This window comes from Panthera tigris, chromosome B1, assembly GCF_018350195.1.
Source record: "Panthera tigris isolate Pti1 chromosome B1, P.tigris_Pti1_mat1.1, whole genome shotgun sequence".
NCBI classification, from domain to species: Eukaryota; Metazoa; Chordata; class Mammalia; order Carnivora; family Felidae; genus Panthera; species Panthera tigris.
In genome coordinates, this window is record NC_056663.1 from 135,745,582 (window position 1) to 135,758,223 (window position 12,642).

Consider the following 12,642-nt stretch of genomic DNA (forward strand, 5'->3'; position numbering starts at 1 on the left):
ACAACACCCAGTAACAACAAGCATACTTAGAACCCAGATTTTGGTTTTTAATGCTATTCTTAGAAAACAAAACAAAACAAAACAAAACAAATCAAAGCAAAACAAAACAAAACAAAACAAAACAAAACAAAACCAGAATCTATTCTCCTTGGCAAAATGGCTGACTCTAGTACTGGGGCAACAAATATACAAGATGAGCCTTGAGCACCTTGTAGGGCCAGAAAGTAAGAAGGTGCTCAAAAACAAACAAAAAATTGATGGGTGTATGTCAAAGAGCCATGGGAACCAACTGAAGGAACTCCCAATGGCCAAAGCTGGAATAATTTGAGCAAAAATTGAATTAAATAGTGTTGGATTATACCTCAAAGCATAAAATAAATACCCATGAGTCTTTAGTAACATAAATGATTGAATAAATTAACAAGTGGGGAAGAAGAGACAAATCTCCCTTACACAAGCATTCCAAATAAATTATATAGAGACTCTACCCTAAAGTAGGGGTGCCATATCTTACCACCCCTTAAGTATGTGCTGTGCATAGTGACTTACCTCTGAAAAGTAGATTATAGGAAAAGGTATTTAAAAAAATAGTAATTTTACAGTGGAAAAAACTGATGAACACTCTTTCAGCCAGGTGAACAAGGTCAACATAAATAGTCACAAATCACATTCGCGTAGGTACACTTGATATTGTTAAAAGTTCAGAAATAGCCAAAGTAAAACCAGTGAAACACCAAATTAGCGATTAGTAAAAGTTTATTGTGCACACAACCAAAAAGACAGTTTGCAAACTGGGTGCCCTCCAACCAAAACATGGATCGAGGCTCAGGATTATACTGTTATAAAGCACCTTTATATAGTGGGAAGACAGTGACTATTTATTCTTCACGGTGATTAGTTAACATTGGAGTTTTCTTAAATAATAAGGAATTGGTCATTGGTTACCTCATATCAACCTTGGGAAACAGTTCAAGTTTTGCTTAGAATTTTCAGAAGCGTAGGGAAGAAAAGACCCAGGTCAAGTTAGTCTTGCAAAATAAGAAATTTAAGTTTGGTTTGTGTGACCAAACTAGTTTTGTCCATGTAGGGAATTCTCAATGCTGTTCTCCATCTGTTTCTGATTTCAACAATATGATGTGATGTAAATGGCAACTTACCATTGTGGTCTTCCTCTCTAAAACCCATAATCCCAGTCTAATCATGAAAAGTCTTCAGACAAATTCTAATAGAGAGGCATCCTACAATATATTCAACCAGTACTCCTCAAAACTGTCAAGGTCATCAAAAATGAGGAAAGTCCAAGAAACTGTCATAGCTAAGAGGAGCCTCAGATATGACAAGTAAATGCAATGTAGTATACTGTATAGATCCTGAAACAGAAAAAAGAACATTATGTAAAAACTAAGGAAATCTCAATAAACTAGAGATTTCAATGAATAATAATGTGTCAATATTGGTTCGTTAACTATGCTAAATGTACCATATCAATATAAGATGTTAATAATAAGAAACTGTTGGGGGAGGGATAGTGTTATATATAGGATGTCTCTGTAATATCTGCTCAATTTTTCTGTAAGTCTAAAACTATTCTAACAAAGTTTGTTAATAAAAACTTTATATTTTATATTTAATATATTATGTTTATATTAAAAAGTAGAAATGAAAATATATTATCATTTACATAGCATTAAAAACATGAAATATGGAGAGATACATAGTTTCAGAAATACTGAAAACTATAATACATTACTGAGAGAAATTTTAAAAGTCCTAAATAAATGGAGATATATTTTGTTCCGGGACAGAAGTCCAAATGTTGTTAACATGTTAATTCTCCTGAGATTGATCTACAGATTCAATAGAATACAGTCAAAATCTCAGTTTTTTGTTTTCTGGGTTTTTGTGTGTGTGTGTGTGTGTGTGTGTGTGTGTGTGTGTAGAATTTGACAAGCTAACTTTTATAAATATATGGGAATGCAGTGTATTTAGAAAAGTTAAAACAATTTTACAAAAGAAGAATAAAGTTGGAGGACTGATTTTAAGACATACTATAAAGCAACAGCTTTGAGGCAAGAATAAAATTTAATGAAATGGAATAGGGAGTCCAGAATTGACCACACACATGTACATGGTTAATGGATTTTTAACAAAAATGTCAATGTAGTTTAGATCAGAAAAGGACACTCCTTTAAAAAAAAAAAAAAGAAAAGAAAAAGACTTTCCTTTCAACAAAAGGTGCAGGTAAAATTGAATAGCCATATACAAAAAAATATGATGTTTGACTCATACCTCATACCATATGCAAAAGTTGATTCAAAATGAATCATAAACCTAAATGTTAGGTATAAAACTATAAAATTTCTAGAAAAATAGGGTTACATAAAAATTTCTTAAGATACAAAAAAATAAACTATAAGAAAAATTAATGTATTGCATTTCATCAAAAATAAATTTTTCTTTCTAATAAACATTGTTAATATAATAGAAAGCAAACCACAGACCATGAAGTAATATTAGCAAAAAAAAAGTATTTCATAAAGGATATCTTCTTTTTAAAAATTTTTAAAAATGTTTTATTTATTTTTGAGACAGAGCATGAGCATGAGCAGGGGACGGGCAGAGACAGAGGGAGACACAGAATCTGAAGCAGGCTCCAGTCTCCGAGCTGTCAGCACACAGCCTGACACGGGGTTCAAACCCACAAACCGTGAGATCATGACCTGAGCTGAAGTTGGACGCTTAACCAACTGAGCCACCCAGGAGCCCCAATAAAGGATATCTTCTCATTTCCAGAATATAAAAAGAACTGTTAGGAAGGCAAACAACCTGACTTTTTAAATAATAGGAAAATATTTTAACAAACATTTCACCAAAACAATATACAAATTCATGTAAGTTCATGAAAACATGTTCAGTATCATTAGTTGTTAGGGATATTCAGGTTCAATAAGATCCCAGCACACAGCTTAAAGAATGGCTAACATTCAACAGACTGGCAATACCAAATGTTGGTGGGGATGTGGAGAAACAAATTCTTATACACACTGATAAGAATTGAAAACTGTACATCTACTTTGAAAACAATTAGGCAGTTTCTTATAAAATTAGACATACACTTACCATGTGACCCAGCAATTCTTCTCTTTGGTATTTACCCAAGTGAAATGAAAACATATGTCCATACAAAGACTTGCATATAAATGTCCATAGGAGCCATATTCACAATAGCTCCAAACTGGAATATCCAGACAGGTGAATGAACAAATTATTGTGCATAAAAAAAAAAAATGAAAACTAATCAACAGTTACAAAAAATGGGCTTATACAATATCTCAAAGTCATTATGCTAAACAAGAATATCAGATGCAAGTGTATGTAATGTAGGTTTCCATTTAATGAGATGCTAGAAAATATAAATCTAATCTGCATGGACAGCAGATCAGTGGTTGCCTGGGGCTAGGGTTTGGGGCTAGAAACTGCATGAGGTGGGGCACAAGGAAACTTTTCAGGTGATGGAAGTATACTGTATAATGATTATGATGGTAGTTACGTGGATGAGTCATTTTTCAAAACTCATCAAATGTACATTTTAAAATGAGTGCATTTTATTGTATATGAACTATACCTTTTAAAGTTAGTTTTTTTGAAAAATACAGAAAACCCCTTTCTATGTGTTCCTTTTGCATTTAAAGTAAAAAAAATGGAGGGAGGAAAAAATAAGGAAAGGCTAAGAGATGCACCAAATACTACCCACCCAACACTCCTCCACAACTAAGCAGGACATTTTTTAAGAATCAGAGAAATTGTGTTTAATTGGTTACATTTGTCTCATATGGTTCACAGGAAAAATTTTCAATTAGAGCAAGAGAATTTGTAAATGTAACCCAGGCCCAGGAAAGAGACAAATTGCTATTTAGTATAATAAGGCCAAGGTTTTTATTTTGGAAGAAATAACATATAAATTTCAGGATTCTTGAGACTAAGTAATCTTGAGAAAAGAATCCATTTTTTTTTTCAGTAGCTAAATGTATGTGTTCTTAGACTATTAGACAGCAAAATGAGCGACAGCCATTGCTGATGGAGAATTGGAACCAGACTTGAGGTACCCTTTTCCTCCTCTGCATCCTCCATTAGTGACACCCCAGAGCACATTCCTTTTTCCTCCAGAGCCCACTGAAGCTTGGGCAGCTGACCATGTTTTGATATCCAAATACAGCCTGAGTGGGCAAAAGGAAGGAGGTAACTGGAGTTAAAACTTTATTTTAGAATGAGCCAGAAATGACAACATGCCAATAAATCATGTGACCACAGGGCAGGAACCCAGCCCACAGAGGGAGGAAGGACACTGCAAAATTTGATGGTGAACAGGGTGTGGATCCAGGGAGTGGGGAAGAATTGGGGCCATTAATAAATTCATTGCAATCAGCCCTCGTGGGTGTAGTTAGTCATGTCCCTCCCATGTGCAAAATCTGCTCAGACCCTTTCCAAGACATGTAAGTTTTTATCAGGTATGGCCTTGGGCTCAAAGTTCTGACACAAATCATGTCAGTTCCCTGAGCAAAAACTTCTAGTCACTTCCCAGTGCATTTAGAATGGTGGACCATATTCTTCACAATCTGGCCGCAACCTCCTTTCCAACATCAATCCCTACTTATATTCAGCCTCCTCCCCAGAGAGCCAATATCTAGCATTCCTTGATTACTTAACCATCAACTTACCTAACACATCATGCTCTTTCGTGTGTTCATGCCTCACACTGGCTCTTCTCACTTCCTTTACCCCCTTTGGGCAAACAGCAGTTCATTTCTATCGCTATACCATGAGCTCTGTGAGGGAGAGAAATAAAACTGGTTTGTATTTGTATCCTTAGTGCCTGGTACAGAGTAAATACCCAGTAGATGTCTGTTAAATGAACTGAAGTGCTCAATCATAAAAAATGGAGGCTTTTGTTCGTACAGAATTTAACTGAGTCACATGTCATAACTCTCCCTCCCTAGGTCATCTGGAAATCTGGAATCAGAAATAAAATTCTAATGTAAATATTGCTTAGTAAGTAAGCGATGGCATTCAAGTTATAATTTATGCAACTAGATATAGGCGTTCTTTTGCTGGACTATCATATCTCTATGCCTGTTGTTTCTACTCACTGTCTGTTTATCCAAGAGGACTGAGAATCAGTTTTTAGAAGCCCCAATCTTTTTGGTTTGTACTTCAGTGTACCAAGTTTGGGGAAAGAAATGGGGGAGGCTTAAAACACAGTTATAACATGACAGAGAAAGAAAGGGAACAAAAGAATGTGTAGGGGATGATTAAGTGCTTCTGAATTTACACAGTGAAATATGGACAGTTTAAATGTCTTTGCTATTTGCTTCTTTTCAAACTGTGAGCGGTTTCAAACACCCCATGCTGCTCCAAGATTAATTGAGTTCTGCATGCTTTTGGCTTGCTCCGGGTACCAAGGAGAAAGGATTTCCACAGAACCTCTATTTACCATAGCAAAGAGATTATCTCATTAATGTATGATTAATAGCCATTTGTGAAGTGATTAATTAGTCATTTTGACAATAAATGGAGCCTCTGTATGCAGCTTTGCTGGACTCCAAGTTTCACATGTAGAAGAAAAAGAGGGAATGTCTTGCTTCTCCTTGTTTCCTTCCTGCACCAAGACTGGAAAAATCCAAAGGCCTTTGCATATTCTGGTCTTGTCAGATTTCATCTGGTTTGTCTTTAAGAACAACAGCCCTGAAATGGAAGCTCTCCAGCATGATTGATGGCTTCTTTTTCTATCTGCAAGTTGGAAATACAGAAAAGGATTTTCCCCCCGTAGATCTTACTGCTTATTGGTACAAGAGTTATTTCCACTTTGCGGCAGAATTGATTTGCAACATTGGTGTATGAGTTTGTATATTTTTCTCACTGGCCCGTCACAAAGTATAAGTCAGCAAGTCTCCTGCAGTATGATGGATTATGTAGCCAGGAGCCTCCTAGGAATGTTTCCATTAAAAGGATGAGCATATTGTCATTAACTTTTTGGGACTGGTATCATCCAAATTCTGTACCTTGACATTTCACAAACTATATCATTTACTAGTGCTCATTTTCCTCACATCCAATACTACTCGTTGGATTTTGGGTAGATTCCTACATCTCTGATTGCACACTCTGTAAAATAAAGACATTAGAAAAACACTAAAGGATCAATAGCAGTAGGCCTAAGTTTGCTTCTTGCTTCCTTCCAAATAAAGCCATTTATTTGATGCAACAGAGGAAAAGAAAAAAGAGAGTGGGGTGGAACACCTGCTTATCTAAACCGTTACAAAGAATCACTCATTTCATGGTAAACTGCAGCTTCTTAAGAACTTAATTAACCAAAATTAACATAGGAGCAGAAAAATCAAACCTAAAACTCCTGCCTTCTAGTGTATAGTTAAAACCACTTGATAGCATAAAAACTCTCATCCCCTCCTTTCTTTCTATCTTACCTTTCTTCCATCTGTATATAATTTGGTGTAGGATGATGTATGTGTGAAGGAGGGAAGGTGCACTACCAGAACAAATTTGAGTAAAACTAAATAAATAAAACAATGTAATGGAATACATATAAAAAATAAAAACGTGATGTGTCTGAGAGAGGCATCCTAGTGATTAAAAAAACAACAACTATCTTTGGATGATGACAAAACTTGGTTGGGATCTTGGGTTCACCAGTTTCTAATTGCATAGCACGAACACGTAAGGATTTCTTAATCCTCAATTTCATCTGCAGACATACTAGTAGTATCTACTTCACAGGTTGTCATGAATATTATGAGATTAAGATTAGGGGCGCCTGGGTGGCTCAGTCGGTTAAGCGTCCGACTTCAGCTCAGGTCACGATCTCGCGGTCCGTGAGTTCGAGCCCCGCGTCGGGCTCTGTGCTGACAGCTCGGAGCCTGGAGCCTGTTTCGGATTCTGTGTCTCCCTCTCTCTGCCCCTCCCCCGTTCATGCTCTGTCTCTCTCTGTCTCAAAAATAAATAAACGTTAAAAAAAAAAGATTAAATAACTTGTATTTAATTTTGTAGCAGTATTTTGCATCATTTAGAGACACAACATGCCTACATAGCTTCTTGTGCGACCATGTAGATGTAGTTAAATGCAACAGTCCAAGGGCTCTGGGGGCCTCTCGGGACTCCTGAAGAAAGATCTACAGCCTCTAAACAACCAAAGTCTAAACTGGTGACAGATGGAGAAAAGTCCTACTGTTCAAAACATCTTATACACAAGCCTGACTTTAGTCAACACCTTTCTGGAAAATATTTCAGACTGAAAAATGTATTTTTAAGTAAGTGACCGGTTATTTTTTCCAGGTTAACAGTTACACAGAAAAGCACACTCTACATCGCCAGTTATTCCAAATACACATGGCCATATTACCATTTTCCAAAACTGTATGACTCAGGAGGGGAAGTGAGAGGCCCTGGGAATAAAGAACTCAAAGACTATAGCTAATAACTTTCCCTATCATTTGAAGATATATTTTCTTTTCACGTTTTAACACATCTGACTGAAATCAGAAATGCCTTATAATCAGTGGCGGGTCTTAGTTTAATTGGCAGCATCTTTTATTCCTTAATGGAACATAAACCATTAGTGTGGCTTATAATTGATGAAGTATTAGATTTGATGAAATATATTAAGTGGCTTGCATCTACACGAGCTGATACTGCCACGGAATTCTCAGGGGTTCCATTAGGTGACCTCTGAAGGGCACTATCTGAAAGGACCACCATGGGACAACAGAGCACATGTCTAGCCTCTGCAAACCACTTGCCATTTTGTAATCAATATTTTAAGGTGAAAGAGCTGTTAAGGATTTTGGTGGCAGAATATGCCTCAATTTAATAACAATCTCATTGGGAAGAGTGTTAGATAGAGTAGCAACTTTTTCCAACATCTAATAATAGCTTCTATACAAAGCCCCAATGAATATGTATTACAAAGCATATACTATCATGCCATCTTCTGAGATAGGCATGGTAAACTTAATAAGAATTAATAGACTATTTCATTGTCACTTGACAACTTCCATTACCAAATTTGCCATAAAACTACATTATATATCTCCAAGAAAACTCAATCAAAATCATATCCAAGTCATGCTGTTATTTTATGTAACTCCAAGCCAGCAATAAATATCTTTTGATTTTTTGACTTGCTCTAAGTGTTTGAAATCAAATGAAGTAAGTATTGCCGGTAAAGCATCTACTTGACATCTTCCATTTTATACTTAACATTTCTTAAGCCTTTGAATTCAGTCCTCCAGGAATTTTTCTTTAACTTAAGAAATTTCTAGCTGTATTCTTACTTTTTTTTTTGCAACTGATACAGATGACATCATGACAGGATCACATACACTATTTATAAATGGATAAGAAAATGAGCTTTATCTTTGGCATGAACGATTCCTGCTTTGTTACAAGGAAGAATTTTATAGCAGTAAAGATTTTCTAATAATGAGACAAGTTGGTGAAGAATGTGTTCAATCATCTTTTCTTTCAAATAGAATTTACTTTTCATATCTAGCACTTAGGATTTATCTAACTATAGGTAGAGAGTAAAGCAGGTTTTAAATCTCTATCTAAATCATTACTATGTTTTAATTCAATGAGAGACATTCACTTACCAAAATCTCTAGTAAGTAGAACTCTCAGAAAACAAAGAATAAAATTTGTCTTTCTTGCATTATGTAACTTAAATAAAAACTGGGAAGATCAAATAGACCCCAAATTAGTAATATATTATACTCCTTAAAAATGTTCAGAGATGGGACTCCTGGGTGGCTCAATAGGTTAAGTGTCCGACTCTTGGTTTCAGTCAGGTCATGATCTCATAGTTGGTGAGTCTGAGCCCCCCCATCAAGCTCAGCACTGACTGTGTGGAGCCTGCTAGGGATTCTCTCTCTCTCTCTCTCTCTTTCTCGCTCTCGCTCTCACTCTCGCTCTTCCTCTGCCCCTCCCTGCTCTCTCTCAAAATAAATAAATAAAGTTAAAAATGAATAAATATAAATATGAATGTTCAGAGATGGGAAATAAAGAGGGATTCTCCTGTTAAGCTAGAAAGCAATGATAAAACACAATAAGCCAATTTCAGTCTTATATTTAAAAGGCTGTCCTTAATAATAGTAAAACTAGCAGGATGAGTGGAATTAAACTGTGCTCAATCAACAGCAAGAGGTTGCCACTCCAAAATCAAGATCAAATTTAGGAAAATGGGAATTCCAGAGTCATTTGTAATTTGGATAATTATCCACAATGGACTTGAATTATGTAATTACTCTATGGATCACCCTAATCTTAGTCATATTCACTCATTCAGGTATTCACTGAGAATATTTAAAATCACTGGAGTGGCATTTTCAATATTTGTTATGTTTTTTTTTTTTTTTTTTTTTTCATTAGAAAGTGTATTTGTGGGATGCCTGGGTGGCTCAGTCAGAGCGTCCGAATCTTGATTTCAGCTCAGGTCATGTGCTCACAGGCTCTGCCCTGACAGCATGGAGCCTGCTTGGGATTCCCTCCCTCTCTTTCCCTCTCTTCCCCTCCCCCATAAATAAACATTTTAAAAAAAGAACATGTATTTGCAGGGTGCGGTGTGTGTGTGTTTAGCTACATCAGTCATGTAATGATAACAAAACTCTATCCACCACTCAAAACCCACTTGATTTCCTACCCAATCACTCAGAGTCACTGACAAATGATGAATCTCGTTCACTTATGACTTTATGATCTGTTTTATCTTAGTAATCTTCTCTTGGTTCAATAGCATTCAATGTGCATTTTTATCCAAATAAGTTCACTTAGTTTTAGCCTACTTAGGCTCATATCCCTCCTTGGAATTCTGAAGAAATCTAAGGACCCTGTCCTTTCAGAAATGCTTGTGAGTTCGCACGGACTGAATCTCCACACAATCTCAATGGACATGAGGCTTTTAACACAGTGGGAAAGCCAGGTGAGATGAGAGGGGTAGGTCTCTGGCACATGGGGATAGCACACGTCCATCTGATTTTTGCCATGTGACACTGTGGCACCACCGTGGGTCTTCTTCTCTAAAAGATTGTAATTCACATCTTTATGTGAAATCTTCAGATTTTTAATGTTAATAACTAATTCATTTTTTTAAAACATAGGATAGGCCAAATGAACGCATTTTAGAGCTCTTTGTGACTAGTGAGCCTTCAGGTAAACAGTGCCTGCCCGGGGACTCCAGCTTAAGACCCCTTATCTCAGCAGTAGAATTACTACAGTTATTGCTAGAAGAACCGTTCCCACCTGGCCTTTGGAAAGGGGGGGGAACTGACAACAACAAGTTTCAATTCAGTAACTTGCGGGGTGATATTGAGGGATTCCTCTGTTCATACGGAATTTCCCATGATCTCAAATACGTAGTCCAATATTTCTTTTTTATATAATTTTTAAATGATTTTATTATTTATTTATTTATTTATTTATATTCTATTTTATTTTATTTTATTTTTTTTAATATCTGAAATTTATTGTCAAATTGGTTTCCATACAACACCCAGTGCTCATCCCAAAAGATGTATTTATTTTTGAGAGAGAAAGAGAGAGTGTGTGAGCAGGGGAGGGGCAGAAAGAGAGGAGCACGGAGTATGTGAAGTGGACTCTGTGTTGACAGCAGAGAGCCTGCTCCTGGGGCTGGAACTCACGAACAATGAGACCATGACCTGAGCCGAAGGATGTGTTCTGTTCCCACAGCCATGGCACACACAATATATATATTTATTTAAAACTTATTGTTTCCAGACTCTGTGCTAGGGCACTGGAGATACAAAAACAATAAGCACAGTCTTTCTCCTGCAGGCAACCATAGTCTAGTAAGATTAGAGACATATAAAGAATTTACTGTAGGAGCGCCTGGGTGGCTCAGTGGGTTAAGCGGTCTGACTCTTGATTTTGGTTCAGGTCATGATCTCCCGGTTCGTGAATTCGAGCTCCACATTGGGCTATGTACTGTCAGTGCAGAGCCTGCTTTGGATCCTCTGTCTCCCTCTCTTTCTGCCCCTCACTCTCTCTCTCTTTCTCTCTCTCTCTCTCAAAAAATAAAAAAAAGAATTTATTGTATGATGTAAGTGATTTTCAAAGGGATTTGTTCTTATTTATTATCAGAAAAATGGATTAGTAAGTAATAGGCACGAAGCTACAAAGGTTTAAGAAGTGATACAGCTTCTCAAGGTCAAAGTTCCTGATGCATTTTTTTTTCTGTTTTTCAGTGTAAGTGACATTTTAATACCTATTCTATCAAGGTAAAACAGAAACATGGAAAAGATAGAGGACAACTCCACATGGGGATTTATGATTTCACAGAAGAGCAAATTCCTGGAAAGAAGTCACCAAGCAGAGGAGAGGAAATGTGTTGCAGACTGAAGGAGGAAATTGTGTGCTGGCAAAGAGGAGGGAAACAGTACAGAGCAAGACAGTGCCTTGGAAAGTAGCAAGGAGCTTTATGTGTCTGAAGTGAAGGTACAGGATTGTGGCTACAAAGGTGGGCTGGGGCCTTGAATGTTCTGCATGTGGTCTCAAGGAGTTTGAGTTTTTCCTGTTCAAGATGGTTAGGAGTAGGGTAGTGAAATGATGACTTCAAGATAATTCAAATGACTCCATATGTCCCGTTTCCTCATGGCAGTTAGGCCACTGAGTCTCATCATAAGCCACCCCACTTTCGGGGTGGCCCATCTCTATACACAGCAATGTGTACAAGCAGCTTGGCCCTATTCCCCATGAGGTTTTACTTTCTTGAGCCTGCTTTCAAGCTGGTGGAACCAAAATAGCAGCGAACTGCATTTTCAGATTAAACTGAATTAAGGGAGGAAAAAGAAAGAAAAGTAAAAACAGGTGTATTTGCTGTCAGTGAGAGAAGAAAGGAGCAAGTTAAGTGAGTCCACATGGACAGACATTTGAAATGAAACTCAAGAACTGGCCTCATATAGAGAGAGACACAAAAACCTGAACTCCTTTGCTCTGTCTGATTACTTCTGCAATAACTTGCTAGTTTTATTTAGGAATCTCTCTAGCTGGGGATGGAGTCTCTTATATCCGTCAAGTGCTGGCACTATATAAATGAAATAGCATTATAAAACAAAAGACAGATATCTGCACCTAGGCATATTAATGAGGCGCTAACATCTTGCTGCATTTTCAGAATTCATAACGAGCTTTCTCGCTGCCAAGTGCACAGTGGCACAGCATAGGTAACGTGTGTGCAATCACACCTTTAAAATAAATGCAGTCCATTAATCAAATATGACCCAGGGTAGCAGGGAAGAGAAATCTTGAAAATATGATTTTTATTTTATTGCTCGCCCCTCGGTGCAGGTTTTGGCTCCCTGCCGTCCACTGATGGAGACCTATTCCATGTGACACGGGGCCAGAAGCTGATTCCAAGGGAACCTGCTGTGTTTCTTCGGTCCCTTTAAAAAAAGAACACAGTATTTTGAAAGTCAACTGAGTTCAGACTTTCTCCCATGCACTTAGCTGCATATTAATAGAGCCCAAACCTTGTCAGAGAGAGGCTGTGTTACAGGGTAAAGGGGAAGGAAGATCACCCTAGGAGCCAAGACCATTCCTGTAGTTCCATTCATACGT

At 37.2% G+C, this 12,642-nt stretch overlaps 1 long non-coding RNA gene across 2 annotated transcripts in view; it reads right to left on the reverse strand.

Annotated features, from left to right (window-relative positions):
- Positions 1-832: 832 nt before the first annotated feature.
- Positions 833-12,642, reverse strand: part of LOC122237996 — a 63,169-nt gene continuing 51,359 nt past the window's right edge. Inside the window, exons 4-6 of one of the 2 annotated variants that reach the window (XR_006216901.1) lie at positions 4,719-4,826; positions 3,121-3,235; positions 833-1,370 (exon numbers count right to left, since the gene is read on the reverse strand). This is a non-coding gene — a long non-coding RNA (uncharacterized LOC122237996). Of the gene's footprint in view, positions 1,371-3,120; positions 3,236-3,968; positions 4,218-4,718; positions 4,827-12,642 lie in introns of those variants that run through there. The other variant, XR_006216902.1, reaches the window with a different exon arrangement.